Raw genomic sequence first — 24,791 nt, 5'->3', positions numbered from 1 at the left:
GAGATAAACTTGAAAAATTGAAACAAACTCCATGTTTTTTCCTAACCGCTAGAGCTCACGTCGAATTTTTGGGGACTTTTTTTTTGGGTCATCACCAGACATCCCTTTGTAAGTGTGACAAGTTTCAAAACTGTTGGATTTTTTTTGAGTTGAAGGCAATTTTTTTCGTTCATTGACAAATTATACAATTAACGGTTTTTATTTCTTTAGAGATATGAAATAGATAAGTTGACAACATCAACTCGCGGGCATTTCATCAGCTGTCTAGTGATTTATTTTTAGTTTGGTTTGACATTTCAACAACTGAACAAATACTTGCAAAATGTTGTCAATTTTTGTTGAAAAGTGAATTTCGTTTAGCGATGAAGCTTAATTTTGCTTGAATGTTAATTAACAAAACTGGTGTATTTAGAGTGATGATAATTCTCAGGTGTATGTTGAGGCACCGTTATATCCCCAAAAACTGACGTTTTGCTTTATGCCTTGGTGGAATAATTAGTCAGTACTTCTATAAAAATGTTGCCGGTCTAAACATTCCAGTTAATGGTGAAATTTTCATTCATCAATTAAACAACTATAGTGTACAGGAGCTGAGATTTCCAAAAGACGGCTCCACATGTCACACTGCTAGTGCCACAATTGATTTATTGAGAGAAAAGTTTGACGTTTGGTAATCATCATTAAACACCACTTGATAATTGTCTATGGGAATATGTGAAGTTGTTTATTAACGGCACCGATAAAATATTGATCACTTGGCGTATAACATATGCCATGTTATTGCCGAACCAAAAAAAAGACAAAGTCATCGGAAAATTGACGTCCAGACTAGACTACTACTTTGCATATTATGTGAGCATTAAAGGGGTTATGAATATTCTTATAATGATTAGACACATCACTAGTAATTAGGAAAAGTGTAGTGCGGTAAAAAAAAAATGATTGTACTTAACAATACGCCCGAAATTGGACTTTAGTAAACTGATGAGCATCTTTTCATCGACGGAGAAAACCTAGACACTTAACAGCGTTTTTGACAATGTCAAATATTCGCTCACTTCACAAGAGATGGTTTGTTATGATCATACCTAGAATTGAAAGCTCTTCAGTTTCCTCTTTTGCAAGTACCACCCATAGATAGTATACCCGCAGAATTCTCCAAATATGGTTCAGATACTCTTATTGTATCTCTAACAGGAATTTTCAACCAGATCTTTGAGGAAATAACCATCCCAAATCAGTTCAGCGATGCCATGATTTTCCCAATCCACAAGAAGGGAAGCACTGAAGTTCCGGAAAACTACAAAGCAATCTCGTTTTTGAACTCGTCAAATAAGATATTTACATCGATTATGCTCAGTCGTTTAAGTGATTGAATACATTCTAATAATCTGCTTACTGAGTTCCAAGCTGGTTTCAGATCGGGATACTACACCGTCGATAACATTTTTGTACTCCGCTTGATTGTTGATTCGTTTTTATCGAGAAATAAGAAACTATTTGCATTTTTCGTTGATTTTAAATCTGTTTTCCACACCGTGGATCGCATAGCCCTATTTTACAAGCTTTTCCAGATAGGAATGTCGCTTAAGTTCGGTACAGTATTGCAAAATATATACAAGACTACCACAGCCTCAGTGTGGGATTTCCAATTCTTTCCAGAATGGTTCCAAACGAAGTCAGAACTTAGAAAGGGCTGTGCACTCAGTCCAAGCTTGTCTTCATTGATGATATAGTCGAAGCATTACCAGCAGGAATCGAGTACGCAGGCGTTAACATTAAAGCTCTTCGTTTCGCTGACGACATTGTTCTGCTCGCGTATACTCTGCAGTCCTGCCAGCTAATGATAAATAAGTTTGCTGAATATTGTAAAAGGTGGAACCTAGTAGTAAATTTAAGTAAATCCAGTGATGATTTTTAATAATGGCGGAGGAAGATCGGGTGCAAGTGAGCAATGGCACTATAATGGTGAAAGAGTATAGTTGGTAAAAGAATACAAATATCTAGTAGTCTCCTTTACTAAGAACTTAAGCTTTGAAAAACATCTCACTGACAAACTTGGTAAGGAGGACACACCTATAAACGTAACATGAAAGCAATGCTTTAATAATAAGCATACCAGTCTTCAAAGCTGTATCGAAATCAGTTATGTTTTGGAAACGGGTTTATCGCCTTTATTTATAAATACACTCAAGCCGCAGGTCGATTGCATCCTCAAAGCTTTGGATATGCCAAGTTATCGTCTCACAAAGAAAGTAGTTCTTCAAACAATCCAATCCCGAAGTGGTTGGTTTAAAGACTGGATAAAACCGAGCAGGTGGATGTTTACCTAAACTATAGTAACCTTGCTTTTTGGAAGCCAACTTTATATGGCCTAATAGCTCGTATGGATCAAGCCTCAAGAGAACAATACACGCAGCAAGCCAAAAGCTCACTGTACCGCATGATTTACAGTAGTCTAGACTATGATCTCCGGGCAAGAAAATACTTCCACGACAAATATACCATCGAACAAATTTCGCGCATGTTCCGTTTAAGAGGAGGACACCTCAATCTGAACTACATTCCTCAGTGTGAGGACTTACCGATTTTATGCAACCTGTACAGCTTGAAAGAGCGCGAGGAGATTTTTCATTTGAGCGTTGAGTTTTCGAAGCATTAAAATCTACACGGTTTTTTGATTCTCCATCGGATAATGCTGTGAAGTATTTAATGAGCTTGCCATACGCTGTCGTTATAGTCCACATCTGAAGAACAAGGATGAAAATCTAAAAACGACTATGAAAAGCTGAGGTTACTATCATCAGCGAAACAATTGAGTGGGTTAGAAATTACAAGAAATCATTATTTAAAATAAGGAAGAGTATTGGAAACAAAACGGAGCCCTGGGGCACACCATGAATTTTGTTTTTATCAGTTTTGAAAAAGTCCTCTACTTTACTTGAATTGAACGGTCCAAAAGGTAATTTTTAACAATAGATACAAAATATTCATCAATACCAAGTGCACACATTTTGAATGAGAGGTCTTGATGCCAAACCCTATCAAATGCCTTTGAAATATCAAGTACAATAACCTAATTTTCTCCAAAACGATATAAGGATTTGTTAAACTTTTCGGTGAGATAAGCCATAAGATCCCCTGTGGATAAGATAACCATATTGCTTTTAATTAAGAAGCGTTGGAACAGAGAATGGAGTAGTGTTTCGCAAATTGTTTACATATGACCAGTAATATTTATTTTTGCCGCAATTTCTGGTCATGCAAAATTGTAATGCGTCGAATATGTCCATGGAGAGTCTTTCCACTTTGTTTGACCTCATTCCTCAGTGGGGTTGGGTTTGTAAATTCGGAAACTTACATTTTTCATCCTAATAACGTTTTTACTCTAATCAAACTATACGTTTTATTTGGGTTTGATAGGCTTTAAACTATTCGGTTAAAAATTCCTCATTTCACAAAGAATTAAGTTTGTAACACTAACTTCGTCACTATTAAGAAAGCATAATGACCAGTTAAAGTTCGTGAAGAATTCGTTTAGACCGTCCCTGATGGCTTCCACATATAGCCAAACGGTTCTTGAAGGGGTTTTTACTTCATTTTTTACTTTACAATACCGAACCAGGCGATCAAATACCAGAAATAATATTTAAATTATGTAGGAAGCCAGAAGATTATAGTTCGAATAAAGTTAATTTTATTATTTATGTTTCATTCCAATTCAAAGTTATATACCTCCAAGAAAACACCATTTAAAATGTTCTGAATCTTAGTAACGTATCAGTATCTTTTAGTTTATTTCTGTTAAACCAACTACACTAAGCAGACTATTATTAGCAATGCATTAAGTTACAAAAAAGGAAACAATTACTAATATTTATTTTTTAGTGCAATTCACATTAAAACTATTTAAAATGCAATTATTTCTTCTCTTTGTTAGAACAACAGCAGAAGAAGAAAAACGTCTTATCAGTATTTTGAGATAAATGTTGTTTTCGCTTCTTTGAAAATAAGCCACTGAAATAAACTTACAAAAATATACAATAAATAAATATGCATCTCATATTGAGACACTTGATTAAATATTGGTCTAGTTGATAAGGAACATTTAATGTAAATAAGGTTCTTCGCTATCGCTATCTGTTATACTTTACGTATTTGTTTGTACGTATTTGCTTGCGTCTTAAATGGAGAAGAATTGTTTAGAATCGGATTTAAATCAGGCTTCGGTAGATAGAAGATTATTACAAACGTTGTGTAGGTGAGTCGAAGGTGAACTCAGATAATAAACATGTGAATACTATTTTGAACTTATGGCTATATAAATAAGAAATAACCATAAAAAGACGCTAGAGAGCGATATGAAGTCAAGAAAATGTCAGTAAGTGCTGATGTGATCAACTTTGTTTTAAGGCGACCGACGCAGTGCTCTCATTTGGAAAGGAAAAAAGGTTCTTCTAAGGAAGTTTCGGTGAACATTGATTTTGAATTCCTAAATTTTGCACTGACATTCAAATAGTACGGCTTAAGAACGAATCGCTGTTCTTGACATTGCTAACGATATTAAGCTTAAGAACGAGTGGTCAAGTGTGCAAACGATGATTGAAGAATGTTATTGCCATCAAACCCCTTTTTTTAAAACTGTCCAAAATACCGAAGTAAATAACTTAAGATCCAAACACTGTATTTCGGTTCAAAAGCCAATTCTATTCGAAAGTGCCTTCCGTTTCGGTTTTAAATTGATATTCTCCTGTAGAACTTTTTAATTGTGCATAATACTTTTCCATTTACGGTCTAATTTGTTTCGAGTTTTGAACTATTTCTTATGAGATCTGTCAAATTAAGAAAACAAATAAAACAAGGCTATAAAGCAAACATTATTTGTATTTTAAAGGAAAAAAATTAAAATACATCAAAAGCTAATGGATTCGTTTGAACTTGGGATGGATGTCTAAAATAGTGAAGAGCGCATTCAGCGGGAAAAAAAATATGGGACAAATCTAATATTCTGGAAATATGTGATAAAAGGCAAAAGATAAGAAGATTAATAATTGTAAATTATTTTATTTTCGCACGGAACGAACGTTTCACTTTCGCAATTGACAATCCGTAAATAGAAGATTTCCGTTTTAGAAATAGAGAGTACAAAATATTCGTTATCGGAACTTCCCTAAAAGAGAAATGTTATCATAAATTATTTTGTTCAAGCCATTTAACTTCTTGGAAGATGTTGCCCCCCGCTGATTTTGTCCCGGAGAAGAAATTCGTCTAAAGAAAGTATTTTCGATAAGGAAGCAGAATGTTAGACTTATTAAATGCTTTTAAAATATCAGGTACAACTCTCTTAATTGCTCCGATCTACAGATTTGTTTTAGGGTTCCAAGAGATAAAGTGTAAGATCATCACTGGACCTTTGCCTATAAAAGCTGTACTGTCCGTCATTAAGAACATTCCGTTCCTCAAGATATTTCTTAAGCTAATAACACTGGTCGACAAAATTAAGTTTTTTTTCTGTAGAACAAACAAAACAATAGTTGTCCCGAATCTCACCTTCAAATTTTGTTTATCACAAAGGGTTTTTAAAATATGTTTTAAAAATTCTGAAGACAACCAAAAGCGGTTTTTTTTAAGTATAAGTTAAAGCACAGTCTATCTTTCTACGTTTAGGTGGAAGGGACAATTTTAAAAAATTATTACTTATAATGAAAAAAATAGTTTAATAGCATACAAGTTTTTTACATAAAATCATCTAGTTTTCAGTTTTTAATTAGAAACAAATTAGAGCAATAAATTCTAAAAAACAATACAAGATAATCTTAAAGTTTTGAAAAATTATACTTCAAACCTTTTTTAAACTTTTTTTATAAAACTTAGTTGAAAGTATTAATAATATTTTTTGATTATTTGTTCATATTTAACGTAAATATTTCTTAAAATTCCCCTACTGCCTAAACGGTGGGAGATAGACCCCTCTCTCCCATAGTAAGAAAATGTTTGTTTTTAACGGTTCTATACAAATCATTATCTTTCAGAAAAAAGTTCAAATCATGTTACTCGTAGTAACATGATTTGGAAATTGTAATTAGTCATTTGGCTTTATTTGACTCTATATGAAGTTTTCGGAAAACCTTAATGCTTTTATAGTTTTAAAAGAAGTTTTGGAGTTAACTTTTAGGTCTGGTTACGAATCCGAACTTCGATTTAAACTATGTATCTTCTAAAATTTTTAAAATACCCGTGTTCAACGTTTTTTCTTATTTTTTGGAAAATATTTATGTCAAAAACTTCAAACAGTAGAATTGCTAAGATGACAGATTCGTGAATAAAGAACAAAACTTACTTTTGAACCTTTTTGATTCTTTCTTTCGAAAACCGATCATAACACGAATGGTTTAGCGTTTCTTCGGATTTTTAAAGCCCGAGTGAAATATAACAACGTATGAAGATTTCTCGAAATATTTTTGAAAAACATTAAACTGAAAATTGAGGAAATGGATTATACATTAGAAAACCATAATGAATTTTATTTTAAAAAAAAGGTTAATTTATCACTTTGTATAGCCTCAAAACTCTTTAAAAACGTGTTTTTCGAATTTTAAAAAGAAATATTTCAAAACCTGACGTTTTAAGGTTCTTTAAATTTACTTTTATTGCCAATAATAAAATCTTGTCGACCGGTGTGATTATTTCGCGCATTGATGAAAGAAACGATTGAAGTGCAACTAGTAGGTAGTTTGGTGTTGGTGAAGATTTGCCTTTTTTGAACTCGGCTAAACAAATGCTGTTTCTCAACTACTCTTTTCTTATTATTTTATATTGCAACAAAATCTTGTATTCAAATTATGTTTTTCGTAGTAAAAGTAGTATCAAAAGCTTTCTATTCTTTTAAGTTAAACAACCTTTATTATGGTTACTAATTGACATACATAAAGCAAACGCTGTAAAACTACTTTCGGACATCAATTACTCAAAAAATCGGCTCTAAAGCAATTATATTCGCTCTCAATTAATGGATTTTACATAAAATATAAATATTTTCATCTTTTACTGATGAACAATCCATGAATGGTTCATAGAAGTGTACACCTATTTATATCAATTTTATTATGAAAGAAACGAAAAACTTGAGCACATACATTTCCGTCCACCAATGAGAAATGTTTATGTTTACAATATTAAACTATTCATAAACTTCATTGTAAATAATAATTATTTTTGGATGATTGGTTAAAAAATATATTTAGCTTCAGTTAAGACGGTTTGCGAGAACTGGAAATTTTGACGTATACAAAGGGGAGTTGCCAGAGCCGTAAATTAATAGAGAGCATGTTCTTAATTTTCGTACTATACTTAAAAACCAATTATTTATTGACTGCGATTCGCAAAAAAGCTTAAATGTGAGCATACATACATCTTCCAAGTGAAAAATTTCAAGACATTTTTTTTCTGTTCGAGAATTATCATATTGATATTTGTAAATACTATTTCCAGAATCTCAAAAACATAAACAGCTAGAACTTTGAAGAACTCAAATAGTGTCACTTTTGGAGCTGTCACCTGTTGACACATCAAAACTAAAAACTTTTTAAAATTGTGATTAGGTAATTATTTACTAATTTTACTTAAGAACCTCATATCCGAAAACCCCCTATAGATAACTATATTTACTTTTCACGGATAGCTGCAGTGAATTTGTGAATAGACACTGATCCCATTTGTAGAACTGGTCCTTTAGATTTTGTATGTGAAAATTGTGAAGTAAGATGACAGCTAACAAAATGGCTGACATTGAAAATAATTTTACTAACTTAAAGTTTTTTTTTGAACGTGGTAGTAAACGACCTACATACTTACAGCATTGGGAGCTGAGGGTTTTAAGGTGATTGCCTATGCTGACGACGTTGCGATATCCGTATCTGGGAAGCACCCCCAAGTTCTCTCGGAACTCCTACAAAATGCCCTAAACAGGCTAACTAAATGGGCTAAGCAATGTGGATTGGACGTCAACCCACACAAAACAGAATTAATACTCTTTTCGAGAAGATATAAAATTCCTCAGATTAGCCCACCCAAGATTAGAGGAATACCATTAAGCTTTTCCGATCAAGCTAAATATTTGGGTCTCATTTTAGACATAAAACTAAATTGGAAGGCAAATATTGATGAAAGAGTCAAAAAGGCTCCTGTAGCGCTTTTTACTTGTAAAAAGGCCATAGGATCAAAATGGGGCTTCTCCCCAAAAATAACCCACTGTCTATACACTTCGGTAATCAGGCCGATACTCATTTATGGAGCCGTCGTATGGTGGACCGCACTGGACAAGATGGTAAATCTAAATAAGCTCATCAAAGTCCAGAGGTCAGCAGGTATGTGCATCACAGGAGCACTTCGCTCAACACCAACCGCAGCACTGGAAGGGCTTTTAAACCTAACACCACTTGACATCTTCTCTTAAAAGGTGGCTGCCAACTTATGTGTAAGGCTTAGAGCCACCTCTCAATGGACCAGTAACAATACTGGACATACTACTATTCTAGACAATTTCAGATCTATCCCAGATCGCTTAGACTATACCACCTCAAAAATGGTATTTGGTAAAAGATTCCATGTGTCCATCCCTTCAAGATCTTCCTGGGAAGAAGAGAGACCCCTGGAAGACGATGCGGTACACTTCTATACTGACGGTTCAAAGACCGATCACGGAGTTGGAAGTGGTATCTTTTCAGAACAACTGAATCTCAGTCTATCCTATAGACTTCCCAATCAATGTATTGTATTCTAGGCCGAAGTAATGGCGATTAAAGAAGCACTATCCTGGCTCAAAGAAAACGTTATATCTTGTAAGGATATACGAATCTTCTCAGACAGCCAAGCCGCTCTTAAATCTCTCGCGTCTGTCTCCACAAACTTTCAAATAGTCCACGATTGTCAATCATCTCTGAATGAGATGACGGAACAGTTTAACATTCACCTCATTTGGGTGCCGGGCCACAGAGACATTCCGGGAAATTGCAAAGCCGATGAGCTCGCCAAAAACGGAACACTTCTGCCTTATGTTAGACAAAAACATATCGTAGGAACAACACTTGCTCCATGCAAATATCTTCTCAAGCAATATGCTCTAGAAACAACAAATGCTAGATGGTCACAAAGTACCACCTGCCTAGCAACCAAGCAAATATGGCCAAGTATTGACTTAAAACGGTCAAAAAGCTTGTTATCACTGAGCAGACAAAGTATAAGCTCTACAATTGGAGTAATAACGGGACACTGCCGCATAGGAAGACATGCTCTGAGGCTAGGGGTCTACATAAATGACTTCTGTAGAAGCTGCATGGACGGGGAGGAAGAGGAAACAGTCTAACACCTTCTATGTACATGCCCAGCACTCTCCATTAGAAGGAATTACTTTCTCGGTAATCCCTTCTTCGATAACACCAGTGAACTGGCAACGATTGACACAAAACGTCTCTCTAACTTTATTAAAAGTACAAAATGGATTGTTTAAATTCATTACTCTCCCATGAGTAACCTCATTAGTGGTATCACAATGGACCCTTGAGGTCTACGTGCGTCAATGACATCTGGACAGCCACTCCAACCTAACCTATCGTAACCTAAAGTTTATTTCCAGAAAAACAAAGAGCATCCGTTAGTTTTAGTTTAATGACTATAGAGCTATGACAGTTAATTCTATCATAATGGCAACCCTGTTAATATCTCAATATATATTCAAAATAATAAACAAAATAATTTCTATCATTATTGCTGGAATGACTCAATTCAAAGATACTTAAAGCGTAATTAAGTTCCTAAAACAAAATTGTATTATTTTTTTTAAGCTAAATTCACCTTGGAAAATTTTGCAAATTGTGTTTGGAAGACAATAAAATATTATTTTTGGGTATGATAGAGACAATTATTATTATAGAATAGAATTTGTATTTGCATTTAAAAAAATATATTTTAAAAATAATTCTCTAGATACAATGGAGTAAGTTTGTAGATATGTAGGTTTTTATTTGTTTGTCTACCAAAAATATATAAAGTTTTTGAAAAATTGTATTTGTTCATTGTGTGATAAAGGTGGCTATAGGTATGATTTTGAATTTCTTGGAAATATAAACAAATAAAGTTACAAACAGATACAAAAACCACACAAAAGCCAGCAGTTTGTTTATACCGACACAACCGAGTTTCTTAAAAATAAAATATGGTTTGTTTTATTCTTCTTTGTTTTTATTTTCTATTGTTTCACCTGCTGAATTTAAATTACGTTTTAAATATGGTTTCAAAAGTATTTAAAGCTTTAAATGTTTGTTTTTTTTTTAATTCAATTTTTAGAGTATTTAAGGCTCACATTATAACCGTTTTTTTTATTGCCCTACATCTAAGTCACAGTTCACGTTCTACATTTTTTAAGACGACTTATTAGACGTCAAAGGGATGGAATGTTTCAAAAAAAGGTTTAACAGAAACACTCCCTCTAAATGGTTGATTTCATAGTTAAATCAGATTGACGTGATGTTAAATCTCTCATCACCTAAAATTCCTTCCTACCTAGTGGCAACAGACTGTCAAATATTACAGGCCATTAAACAAAAAAAAAAAAAACAATGCAACAATTATGTCAAGTGTTGAAGGGTTCTCTTAACTAATAAGCACGAACAACCATAAATTAAAATGTATTTCAGAACTTATAAGGAAACTTATTGATATACGATAATTATGGCTTAGAAAAATCAAAAGACTTTATTATCGTTATCCCAACAGAGTGAATATTGAATATTGTGAACTCCAGACAAAAATTCAGTGCATAAGTAAAATTTAAACCTCGATCTTAATAATTCTTTTAAATCCAGAGTGAGTAAAATTAAGCCTTCACCTTATGCTTTTAAAGAAATTCATAGAGTCACGAGTGGCAAATTTTTCGGGATAGATATTCCCCATCACAGTCCAAATTAAGTGCATTTAAGGACTTTTATAAAATAAATTGGGTGGCGCAACAGTCTGTTGAGAACTAGGGCCTAGTGACTTACAACTCTCAACCATTCCTGTGTACGAGTAATGTTGTCAGGAATGGAGGGAACCTACAGTTTATATGACGAATCCGAGAAAGAAAAAGCACTTTTTCATGACAAGATTTACTCTTGGAGAATTTGTCAATTCCTCGCAAGAGGCAGTACCCGTGAAAAGGCTTTAGATGGCACAGGCGGGGATCGAACCCAAGACCTCTGGCATAACAGTTCAATGCAATAACCATAATGCCACGGGTACTACCAGTGCATTAATAATGGTTACTTTCTGACATCATGGAAACAGGCAAAGATCTTACCATTTTCAAAGAAAAAGGCAAGTCGAGAGGTTAACAGCTTTCGATCAATCTCGATTCCCTCAAACATCGGTAAGCTTTTTGAACGGGTGCTGGCTAATTTCAAAACCAATTTGGTTTTAAAAAAGGCAACTCCACTAAACATGCATTGCTTCTTTTCCAAGATAAAGTAGTTTACAATCTTAGGAATAAAACGTGGACAGTGTGTTTGGAAATAAACCTTTAAAAAGCATTCGATTCGCTTTGGCACTTTGGTCTAATTTTTAAATTCATCTGTGCTCTTTGTAGTAAGACACATACCTACATTTATATTGGAATAACTTTTATCTAATTTTAAAATCTTAATTTTATCTGAGACGTCTGTCTCGCAATCGTGTCACAAACAAAATGAAATAAGGAAAAACTATGGCGGGCAGCGATGGGTTTTGGTACACTTCGAATCAAAAAATGTCATTTGGTTTTTTGTACAGTTAAAAATAAAAATATCTTTTTAAAATAAGTTATTGAGCTAACCTTAGTGGGTTTACACTATGGATATTGATAATGTAAACGCTACATCATCCAACTGAATTTTCCGAATTGGCTCATTAAGTTGATACTAAACTTTTTCAATAACAGAACTTCTGCAATATATATAGGTTCTGAACACACCTCTTTTTTCCCGTTAATACAGGCGTTGCTCAAGGGTCTATTTTAGGCACAATTTTTTAGGCCAACTTTTTCCCTGATTTCCCTCTTTCATATCCCACATCGGATGAACCGGGTTCTATTCACTATGCTGATGATACAATTGAGTGTATTCGCAAGTGATGTTCGACCAACCTTAGCCTTTAACAAAATAAAGAAAAGACTACCACTTGTGGAAAATTAATTATTTTGAGAAATGGAGACTAAAAATTAACCCTAGAAAATGTGGATTGACTTGCACTTAAAGAGAGTACATCCCTTAACCTTACAATAAATAATTTTGAAATACAGTTACTTCCAGAAACAAAGTATCTTGGCGTCAATTTTCAAAACCGATTCCTCTTTAATAAACATGGTAAGATGATTATAAAAAAGGCAAAAATGGCAGCTGGTTCATTGAAAATACTATTTAACTCGAAATTCCTTCAAAAGAACACCTAAATTCTAATGAATATTAATAAGACCCGTTCTCACGTACGGATTCTGCACTTGGTTTACCATATCACCAACAGTTGCCAAAGAATTAGAGAAATTTGAACGACAGATCCTGCGACGATGCTGCGGACTTTTTAAAAAACCAAATAAAAATTGTTTTTCCAACAAAACAATCACTATTCAACACAAGTAACACCCATCATACAGTACCAAAGTGACCTTTTTTGAAAAAGATAGAGCGCACAATCTCTCATTCAAACCACTAATAGGATCCTTAATAGAATCGAACACCACTGACAGTGTTAATGAAAACTTTTACTTTCACCGTTCAATTGTCTCAACAAAGGGTCAATCACTCTTTTAAGACCAGATACAAATTCGGTCCGAATTCCGTTCTATGAAAAGGCATCTCCTTAAATTTTAATTGTTAGAGTCGTCTATAATAATGTAATAGATAGCAATGAGAGTAGTCTTATTTTTAACCGGAAGTGTGTCAAGGCTAAGTCAACTGCTGAACTCGGGGTAGTCAGAAGATTATTCTGGAGTTTTTGCCTGTACCTTAATCGATTATGGTTCAGTTTTATTTAGTTGTAAGCTTAGTTTAAGTCCTAGTCTGTAATTTATTATCAGCCAGTAATGAGCAGAGCAGCTATAGTTGTTGGGAGCAAGCAACTAAAATTAGAGCAATATATTTCTAGATTAAGAAACCGTTATACTATGAATTTAAATTACACAAAATTTAAACAATTATTGAACTAGCTTAGACATATCTTAAGTCGAAGAAAACCGAAACTGATTGTAACTAAAAACTGTTTGAATATGTCTTACTAAAAAACAAATTTTAAATAGGCAATTATGTTCCGTTCACATGGAGAAATTTGGATTTGAGTAACAAACTGACACAGCAACTCTAAAAGCCACACTTCGATTTAAAAAGTCATGTGAAATATATGAATTTTCCAATAGCAACCAGTTAGTTTTGACAGCTCGTGGCGGCCATATTGTTTCTTTTACTTTCTGTCAAAATATCTTCTTTTGATCAGTTACTAAAGACATTTTTTCATAGAAACACGAAAAAATGGTAACATCGGTATCGGTTGATCTCAATTTTTAGGGAAATATCATCTTTAAGTGATGAGTTTAATTTTTAGATGAATGGGTTCGTGAATCAGCTAAATTGCCGCATCTTTGACGACACCCAATTAAACGAGTTTCACGAGGTGCCAATGCATTTAAACAAATTTACTGATGAGCGATCGCTATAATTCGATGATCATCAACTTCTTATGGCCTTATGAAATTAGATGATATGCACATCGAAGATATATAGTTTCAACAGGATGGCGCTAAGTTCCACACAGCTAAAATTAAAAAGTGTCACTGTCGCCAAGTTAATTTTCAAGATGTCAATAATTTCAAACTTAGAAGTTTACTTGTAAAAAGTACCAACATCATTATTATCTATAAACAAAATCTTACACAGGTTACAAGTCGATCATAAGTTGTGTATTGTATTCTGATGAAAAAATTCGTATTTCTTTCCTGAAATCTTAACCTGCCTTAAGTTGCCTAAAGTGCAATTTAAAACCAGCGGCTCTTAAAAGTGTGAAGTGATTGTCAAAGTTGATGTAGAAGTCGCTGTGTCATTTTGTGTTTCGTTTCAGTTTTTCAAAATAAAAGCTAATTTACATTATGACATCTGGTTGCCAAACATTTTGTACACACCGACTAATGGTCATTATCTGTCAAATAAATAGCTGTTGAAAGATTTTTTTGGGATGGCTCATTTTATGTTCGTTTGGGGATATTAAATCACTTTTAAGTCCATACCACACCTTTTTGTGTTTATTTATATTTCATGTAAAAAAAAACACAAAAATAAAACAAAATGTTGTCTTAACTTTCTCTTGGCAACGAAAGCCAATGTCAAAAATGTCATAAATCTATATTTCATAGGGTAAAGTAGGAATATTGATTTCAACAAAACTTCGGAAGAGGAAGAGATATACATATAGAAACCTTGTGGCCTTTTCTCAACTCATAAATGTGTGGGCGGTTATTTTGAAAAGCAAAAATATACATGAAAACTTTATGGAAATAAATATAAAAATAGCTCAACCCTACACCAATAAATATTTTCTTCATGTGTCTCTTGATTACTTACAACTTTATCAATCTTTTTAAGAGATTTCTTTTATCGATTTATTGACACTTTGTTGTTTAAATTTTAGTTGTACCGACAGAAATACAATTTGACATCCGATAAAATATGAATTTGAAAGCAACAAATTTTATTTTAAAAAGATGACCAAAAAAGAAAGATTGTTAGGTATAGAAAGTAAATCAATTAACAGGTAATCAATCAAAATCCATCAGAGAGTGAGTAGTGTATCATTTTATTTTACTTTCAAGGATATTGAAAAGCAATTCAATTAATTTCAAATAAATGAAAAATAAGTGTATGCCTTAGAGAGGGTGAGTTATTTCTTACCTGACAGGTAGTATCGTCATCATCTGTCAAAGTGTATTTTATAAAATGAACAAATACTTTGGTTTATCTGTAACATTTCTTATAAAAGATTCTAGCCGGATCCTTTTCTAGTAAGCCTCAGATTATCACAAATGTCTGTATAGTAAATAAACGCCCGTGACATAAGATTAACTTATTTTTATCAAAAGGAAAGCACCCAAAATAACGATTAGTATAAACAGTAGTCAATGCTGAGAATATGGAAGGACCACTTCTGCAGACTGTATAACGGCGACGACGAATCGAATTCCGCTGTCAGGCAGGATGGACCATTAAACATAGACGACGAAAGCCAACAATTCCGTGCTGCCGACTTAGACGAAGTAAAGTTTGCCATATCTAAGCTGAAGTCTAATAAAGCCGCTGGAGCGGATGGCTTGAATGCCGAGCTCATTAAAGCAGCTGGAGATAAGTTGGTTAGGAGCATGCACCAACTTATCTGTAAGACATGGTTGGAACCTCAGTATTGTTTGCCCGATCCTGAAAAAAGGAGACCCTCTAAGCTGCACCAACTATAGAGGAATCAGTCTACTTAACATCGCCTACAAAATCTTCTCTGACGTAATATGTGAACGTCTAAAGCCCATCGTCAACAACCTGATAGATCCTTATCAGTGTTGTTTTAGGCCAAGAAAGTCCACTGTCGATCAAATATTTACATTACAGCAGATCCTGGAAAGAACCCAAGAACACCAAATCGATACCCACCATCTTTTCATCGATTTCAAGGCCGCATAAGACAGCATCTACAGGGACGAGCTATACAAAGCCATGTCTAGTTTTGGCATCCCTGCCAAACTCGTCCGTTTCTGCAGAATGACCATTAAGAATTTACGCTGCTCCATTAAAGTTGGAAACAACTTAACAGAACCTGGCAACAAAGATTTAAGTCAAGGTGATGCGTTGTCATACGATTTTTTTAAGATCGTACTTGAAAGAATAGTTCAGAGCTCACACGTCAACGCTAGAGACACTATCTTTAAAAAGTCTGTCCAATTACTGGCATATGCTGATAACATTGACATAATCGGGGGGCTTTTGTGAGTATTGAGGCAGAGGCGGCAAAAATGGGTTTAACGGTTAATGAGGGCAAAACCAAGTACATGCTGTCGTCTAGAAAGGACATACAACACCGACGCGACGTTTTGGTCAAAACGTCACAATCGACAGACGTAACTTTGAGGTATTCAAGGACTTCGTCTACCTAGGCTCCGCTGTAAACGAAAAAAAAAACAACACCAGCGCTGAGATCAAACACAGAATAACTCTTGCTAACCGCTGTTTCTTTGGGCTAAGAAAGCAATTGAGTGGAAGAGACTTGTCTCGAAGGACCAATGTGTCGTTATGTGTCCCCGTCCTGCTATACGGTGCAGAAGCATCGACTATGGTAAAAACGGATAAAAGTACCTTGGGTCGTTTCGAGAGAAAAGTTTTTCGTATGGATCCAAGGGAAGTGGAGGAGAAGATGGAACGACGAGCTGTTCGGGCTGTACAGCGACGTAGACTTAGCCAGAAGGGTAAACGTAAAAGTCCAACGACTAAGATGGAATAAATATCTTAATAAATTAAGGTATTTAGAACTTAACGAACGTTTCAATAAATGGATTTTGTCATATCTGAAAGATACATAGATATTAAGGCGTGATGTTCAGGAATAATCCTTTATGACAATTTAAAGTCAATTCTGGTGTACCTCAAGGGAGTCATCTTGGTCCATTGTTGTTTTTTTTTTTTTGCTGAAGTTAATTTTAACTTCTGATTTTCACAAAACTTACTTTTATTTGTGTAATATTTGTTTGGTTCTTAATTTGAAAGATCTTATAAGAAATAATTCGAGACTCGAAAAAAAACTTATCCGAAATGAAAATGTATTTAGTACTATTTTTTTCAATTTGAAAGTTTAAGAAAAATTTAAAAGCGGTACGAAATGCACTTTCAAATAGGATCGACTTTTGGAAAGTGTAGGGCCCATGTATTGTTTAAAGATAGGGTGATTTATTATTCGTGTGCTTTTAAGGAAGAAATAAAACGCGTATAATTTAATTGTATGGCAAAGAACTTAGCTTTATAAAATTTATAAAGATAAAGATACAGGCGTCAATCGTATCGGGGTCATCTGCGAAGACAAAGGACTCCACATAACCCCACAAAAAAAGCCCAGCGATGTTAAATCGACTTAGAGGACACACCACAGGCCCACAAGGAGAATTAATACGCTCACTAAAAGCGGAAAAGATAGAATTGTTGTATAGGAGGTGTCGATGTACATTGATTTTAAATTTCTGAACATTGCAATGACAGGGAAAGATAGAGCGTGGCAAGGCGTTCCACATTAGCGTTGTACGGCTTAAAAAAGAATCTCTGTACTTCATAGTACGGCCGAAATTGGGCTCAAGGGTACACTAATGGACATTCCTAGAAGCGTGGGTATTACGTTTAAATTGTTTAAGGGGAGGAATGCAACTGGCTATTCCACTAGAGCACAGTCCGTTAAGATTACGGTAAAAAAGGGTGAGGCACGAAACCTTGCGTAATGTTCCAGTGACGTAAACGAGTTGATTATGTTAATGTCACCTATAATTTTAAAAGCTCTTTTTTTAATACTGTCCAAGAAGCTTAAATAAGTTACTGGAGCACCAGTCCAGAGATGAGAGTTATATTCAAGTTTCGGAAGTTTATAGGATTTGTAGATTGTAGCCAGATCAGACGGAGACAAAAATTATGATCGCTCCACTAAAGGTGGTTGCTTATGCACATTCCGAGGATGTCAAGATTTTCCGTTTCGTTGATGATAGTGCCACTCATAGATAGTGGCAAAGACGGTTTATCTCGCTTTAACGATACAGGACTGCATTGCGTTTTCGAAGCATTAAATTCCACACGATCTTTTATTCCCCATTGTACAATGCTGTGCAGGTCGGAATTTAATGAGATAACCATATTTTGCCGTTCCAGTTCCGCATCCAAAGGGGAGGATTGTGTGTCTGGAAACGAATATGAAAATCTAAAAGTGCTATCGTCAGCGAAACAATGCATTGGATTAGAATTAGCAGACAGGAGATCATTAATAAAAATGAGAAAGAGTGTTGGAGATAAAACGGAGCCCTGGGGCACACCAGCATTTATTTTATGAGTTTCAGGCTTGAATCCATTCAATACTACTGGTATTGAACGATCCGAAAGGTAGTTACTAATCCAATGAAGCAGCGATTCATGAAAACCGAAAGCACGCAATTTCGATAAGAGAGCAAGATGCCAGACTTTATCAAATGTCTTTAAAATATCAAGTGCAATAATCTTATTTGCTCCAAAACGATGCACTGTGGTCCAGAATCGACATCTAAAACGAATTTATTCAAATTTCTGACATATAATAATTTGACCCAAACCCCTTATAAATCGAGTGCTAGATACCGAAACTATGTAATAACGCATTAAGTTAGTGACTGTTGTAAATATTTTAGTAGTATGGCAACACCAACCATAATAAATTCTTAACATTTTACTTATTATCAAAACAAAGAGTTACACGCGTTTGCAGATTTCGTTACGCCATTGAACGTTTATCGGTGACTTTTTTTTGTTGTGATTTCTTAATGCTTTAAATATTATATCTACTATAAAAAACAGTAAGCATATGTTATATATTTTTAGTTATTCCGTTTTTTAGTTGTTATAGTATTTTTGATGAAAAGTTAAAATGTATCAAGTCTTATAAAAAATTGCAGATCATTGCAGATATAACTTACTTTTGTATTAGTTAGTACATGTATTAAGAAATATAACGGGAAAAAAATTTGAGTCCCCGCGTTGCCCCAGTATTTTATTTAATTTTTTTTTTCAGAAATGGTTGCTGAAATTACGTACTTAGAATTATTTGAGGAATGGTTAAAATTCAAAAATTTAACTAGGGATAAATGTGTAAGATCATTAGAATTGCATATTTACAACACTAAGCACCTGAAAACCGAAGGTATTGAAAGTAAGTTGGAAAATTTTGTGAAAAATGTTGAATCTCGTTGGAAAAAACCAAATAACTACCGACTTAGATTTTTGAAACTAAATAAAACATGGCTTGAAACCAGAATGAAATTGTCTGTTAACGAGGGTGTGGATAGTCAACCTGGACCATCAAAAGCTGGAAGGCCATCAAAAAATTTCCTTGATGCTGGTATTAGATGTCAACAAAAAAAAGTACAAAATATGGTTGTTAATAATTCTTTGGAAGAGCTTTCACGTGCAACTCAATCTGCGCTATGGAAGAGTGGTAAGCGAGATGCCGCTCATGTTGTTAAAGAAGCTGTTGAAGAATCAATGGCAACTATAAAAAAAAGTAGGGCAAAAGATTCAGACAAAAATATACCTATACCCATGTCTCCAGACGAAGCATTAGCGCTTATAATAAATACAAAATCAAGTAAATCTACCTACTTATCTTATAGATTTGCTGCAAAAAACTGCAACGCAAATATTTATCCACCATGGTACAAAATATTATCAGCTAAAAAAAAATGTTATCCTGCAGAAAACAGCATTGTTGTGACGAACATGAGCGTGGAAATTAAATTACAAGATTTGCTTAATTTGACAACAAACAGGATATGTGAACTTCAAAAAGAAGTACTTCTGACATCAAGTAGCAATTTATTCACTCTGGTTTGTAAATGGGGTATAGATGGTAGCTCTGGTCAAAGTAATTATAGACAACTAAGTAGTTCATCAGCAGGAGACTCATCTGTTTTGATAATATCGCTAGTGCCCTTACAACTGCGCGATAGCCAATATGATACGAATATTATATGGCAAAATAAAGTACCATCTTCCACACGGTTTTGCAGAGCTATTAAATTTATTTTTGCCAAAGAAACACCAGAAATTACTAAATCAGAGGTCAATAACATTAAAAACCAAATTGCTAATTTGCAGAGCTATCAATATCAGGGTAAGAATATCGACTTTAATCTTGTGCTTACAATGGTGGATGGCAAGGTTTGTCACACATTGACCGATACAAAGTCTACTCAAAGCTGTTACATATGTTTAGCTAAGCCATCAGAAATGAACAATTTACAAAATGTAACCCAAAAAAATCCCAGGGTTGAAAATCAAGACTTTGGACTGTCAACCTTACATTCCTGGATAAGGTTCTTTGAATGTTGCTTGCATATATCATATAGATTGCACATCAAATCTTGGCAGGTCAGAGGTGAGAATAAAAGTTTAGTAGAGTCAAGGAAAAAGGACATCGTTTATAAATTGAGGCAAGCATTGGGCATCATTGTAGACCAGCCGAAACCTGGATATGGATCTACGAATACGGGTAATACGGCAAGAACTTTTTTTGACAATTATAAAAAGTCGGCTGAAGTGACGGGGTTGGATGAGTCTTTAATTTATCGCTTTTATATTATTCTGCAATCCATTTCATCTGGATACGAAATAGATGTTACTAAATTTAATCAGTATTCCCTGGAAACTGCAAAACAGTACGTGTCCTTGTATCCGTGGTATAATATGCCGACAAGTGTTCACAAAGTGCTAATTCATGGATCTGAAGTTATTAAGCAAGCAATTTTGCCTATTGGACAGTTAGGTGAGGAAGCACAAGAGGCCAAAAATAAAGATTTTAAGTTCATAAGAGAACATAGAAGCAGAAAAGATACAGCAGAGCATACTAACATTGATCTTTTTAATTATTTTTTGTTGTCATCAGATCCGATCATATCTGAATTAAGTTTACAGGGAAAATGTTGTAAAAAGAAAAAAATGGAACTAGAAGCAATGAATCTGCTCAAAGCACCTAATGTAGAATTAAATATAAGCTCCTAATACTGAAATTAATTACCTTTTATTAAATGAAGTATTTAGCATTATAGTTTTGTTTTAGTAAAATGCAAATTCTATTTTCCAAATACTAGTATAACTAATGATTTTTTGTCATTTTGTGTGGTTTTTACAAAGCCAAGAATTAATTCGCGTTAAATGTGCCTTCTGGACCACTGTGCGATGTGAAGATTTGTTCCACTGTTCGGTGAAATGAACCATGAGATCACCAGTGGATCTATTGCTCCGAAAGCCGTATTGCCGGTCATTAAGAAGCTTCCGTTCCTCAAGATATTTCTTAAGCTGATAAATAATCAGCGCTTCCATGACCTTAGAAAGAAGGGACGTTAGTGCTATCGGTCGGTAATTTGTGGGAGAAGAAGATTCGCTTTCTTTGGGATTGGCTGAGCAAATGCAGTTTTCCAACTACACGGAACGAGCCCAGAAGAATAGGATAGATGGAAAAGCTTTCGCAGTGGTTTTGCTAGCATGGAAGAACACCTCTTCAGAATAATAGCGGGGATACCATCTGGGCCAGAGGGTTTATTAATGTTGAGATCTCTAAGAACTCTCGCCACAGTTCCAGTACAAAAAAATATTGGTCCCATAGAATTATTTACGCGTTGAAGAACTGGGGGGATCATGACTCTGTCTGGTAAGGTGAAATTTTCTGCGAACTGCCTTGCAAATAAGTTAGCCCTATCAATAGAGCTAACTAAAGGAGTGTCATTGACAACAAGCGTAGGAACCGAGGAAGAATTCCTCATGGTTTTTACAAATGACCAAAAAGTTCTTTATGCCTTTTGGACATTGCAGTCATTGCAGTATTTTTCGCCGTAATTTTTGGTCATGTAAAAGTTTGGTCCTTTGAATATAGGCCTGCAACGCCTTCCTCGCTTGCGTAAAATTTGTCCGGTTTTCCTCAGTTGGGTTGACTTTAACACGGGAAGCTCACCTCTTTCTCCTTGATAACCTCTTTGCAGCTCGAATCGAACCATGATTTAACCTTGGGTTTAATACTTTTAACCCTATTCGGGATAAAGGTTTCCATTCCCAGATGAATCCTACTAGAAATCATATCTGCACTGCAGTCTACGTCACTACCGAGGAAGCATAGCGATCAGTTAAAGATCCTGAAGAAAACCCAAGACCGTCCCAGTCGTTTTTCTCGTACTGCCAAACGGTTCTCTTTGGAGCTCTTTTTTTAACTGGATTTGTTTGACACGAGAAATTATAAGGCACTGTGTTCCGATGTGCCTATAGGCGTCAATACACTGATTTTGTACTTATCAGAATCAGAAGTGAGAAACAAGTCAACTGTATTTTCTGCTCGGCCGTAAACGTCTGAAATACGAGGAGGCTCATTGACAAACCGATCGACGTCTTCAATGCTTTTTTTGTTTCGTTGGCGTTGGCTGTATGGCATTTAGCCCCGAACCGAATAATTATTTTGGTATTTATTATAAAACTCTAAAACAAGTGACAGCTGTCAAAAAATCCGCCAGGAAAAAATATTGCCAGATCGGAAACCACAACTCTAAAAAATACATCTGTTACATTTTCTTACATTAGTTTATTTAAATTTAAATAAATAAAAGCAATTTGGCATTGTTTCTCCTTCTTTTATTGTTTATTGCAAAATTAAAATATGGCAGGTTTTTGAAAGTTATTTAACAACTTCAGTGTCTAAAAATGTATCAAAGGGTGTTAATCTCCAACTTTAATGCTAGTGGCGAAGATTCCACTTGTCAAATGTCAAACGGCGACAGCTTCAGAAGTGACACCTGGAATACCCTTTAAATAACATTTTGCTTGACTGTATCCATGAAATTAACCTATAATCTTTTAATTTGAATTTATAATATGAGAAGATTTTCTTTTATTTTTTGATCGAAGGAAATTTAATATATAATTCAACTTTCTTAATGTTATTTTTTGTAAATTATTTTATTTTTACTTTTTATATCCACAAAAGAAAATCACCTTAGCAAAAAGGAATGTCTCGAGGATTTTTTTTTTTGAGTGAAAATATCATATTTGATAAGGGCATCCTCCATCAAGTCATCCCTGTCCATGGACCAAAGGAGTTAGGTAAATATGTAGGCAAAAGGAGAAACAGACAGACAAAATATAAAACAAAACACAAATTAAAGGATAATTCTAAAAATAACTACAACAATCTCAAAAGACCCCAAGGCGAGAATACCTACTCAGAAACAGAATACCATTTATGTACCTACATATATGTAACTTTTTATGTTCATATGTAGGTCTATAGGTAGGTATAACTTTATAGATATCGCTTAACGATGGGAGCTAATTATGGCTTCCGATGAGGAATCATTATTTTTATAGGTAATAGTATAATGCAAGTGGAACGAGGTGACAAGAAGAAAAAAGACAGATAAAATATAAAAAAGACGGGTTGAAGGATAATTAAAACCTATTTTTAAATTTAAAAAATCTATATAGAATATTTTCATTTAAAAATTCACTCACCTGAAAGTTCAATTTGATATATCTTAAGTTTTTATCCTTTTATTTTGCTGAATAGATTCACTCTTGGGAAATTTGACAACTTTTTGACAGAAAAACAAAAAAAAAAACACTTATTTTATTCTCTTCATGAATAAACGGACACAGACAAATTCTACACACACAATTGGAATAATGAATGAATTCAGAGACCCAATTATGGATCAATTATAAAATAAAAATAAATCTCACTTTTTAAATTTTTGACACACACAAAAGATTTAATGGGCCTACGCGGGATTTGAAAGTGAAAGACGAAAAATCAACACGAATCATGTACAATTTGTTTCTTTTTTTTTTTTGGTTTGGATTTAGGCTGTGAAAGGAAGGTTGTGTCTATTGTGCTGTTATTTAATAATTTACAGTTTTTTTTTTTCTTCTTATTCGTTAGGGGGAGGTTGAATTATTTAACAGGAGGGGCGCGCACACAATATAGAAGTGATTTGCTCTACTTTTCTTTTTTTTAATTTTTTACTTCACAGTTTTGACGAATTTAAACCTAATATTTAAAAAAAGACAAAATATTATATATCATTAAAATTAAACAATCTGTCACTTTTTATTCTTTCACTGTGACATCAAAACATCATCTTCTTCATCATAACTTCCATATATTTTTGCACGATTCGTTTTTTCCTTATTTTCTTTTTGGGTGTCCTTTATTTTCCCCTTCGGACTATGTTTTTTTTCTTTTGTTTTCGTAGAATTTTTCTCAAATATTTTTGTTTATTTTATGTAATCTCATAAAAAGGAAAACAAAGAAAATATTTTTTTGACAGACAAAAGCCAGCCACATGCAATTTGCATTTATATGCATCATCCACCGAATACCGAAATGCGAAAACAAAAATCTACGAAGTGAATACACACGCACGCATTCATTTGGCAAAATAAAGAATAACAAATTAAAATTCTGGTTTGGAGAATAAAAATTAACAAATTAATTCAAAACTACAGGTGAATATAAATTCCATTGTTGTACTATCACCAGCAGACGCAGATCAGCATCATTCACAATAAGTTCCGTTATTTATTCTGGAAATTGACCAAAGATATGTCTCCATGACATTTTAGCGAGTTGAAAATAGTTAAATCTTCACGAGAGTTTACTTTTTTCATTACATATTTTCTTTTTTGTTTATTATGCAGTTGAATGACCGGAAAATGTCTAGAAAAGTTATCAAAAAGTACTAAGTAATTTAATTCGTTGAAATTGTCCGCACTTTATTACCAATTCACTGTAAATTCACCGAACGACTGAGTGAAAAATTTTAATTCAAGAAATGCATCAAAGGGGAAATTTTATATAGAGTTGGAGAACGAAAATGAATTCGAAAAGAACAACGAATAATGAATCAATTTGTATGTGGAGAAAATGAGAAAACAATACAATTCCAATTGGAATGAAGTATTGTATGAGGGAGATGGTTATGTTGAACGACAATCCGA

General features: G+C 34.1%; 1 protein-coding gene across 3 annotated transcripts in view; it reads right to left on the bottom strand.

Annotated features, from left to right (window-relative positions):
* Positions 1-24,587, bottom strand: part of LOC129942285 (solute carrier organic anion transporter family member 5A1) — a 208,825-nt gene extending 184,238 nt beyond the window's left edge. For 2 of the 3 annotated variants that reach the window (XM_056051152.1, XM_056051154.1), the window contains exon 1: positions 23,307-24,259. The gene's annotated coding sequence lies outside the window, so the exon portion shown is untranslated. Of the gene's footprint in view, positions 1-23,306; positions 24,260-24,324 lie in introns of those variants that run through there. The other variant, XM_056051153.1, reaches the window with a different exon arrangement.
* Between the last annotated feature and the right edge of the window lie 204 nt (positions 24,588-24,791).

The sequence above is a fragment of the Eupeodes corollae genome, chromosome 1, assembly GCF_945859685.1.
Source record: "Eupeodes corollae chromosome 1, idEupCoro1.1, whole genome shotgun sequence".
Taxonomy (NCBI): Eukaryota; Metazoa; Arthropoda; class Insecta; order Diptera; family Syrphidae; genus Eupeodes; species Eupeodes corollae.
This window is presented reverse-complemented; position numbering and strand designations above follow the sequence as displayed.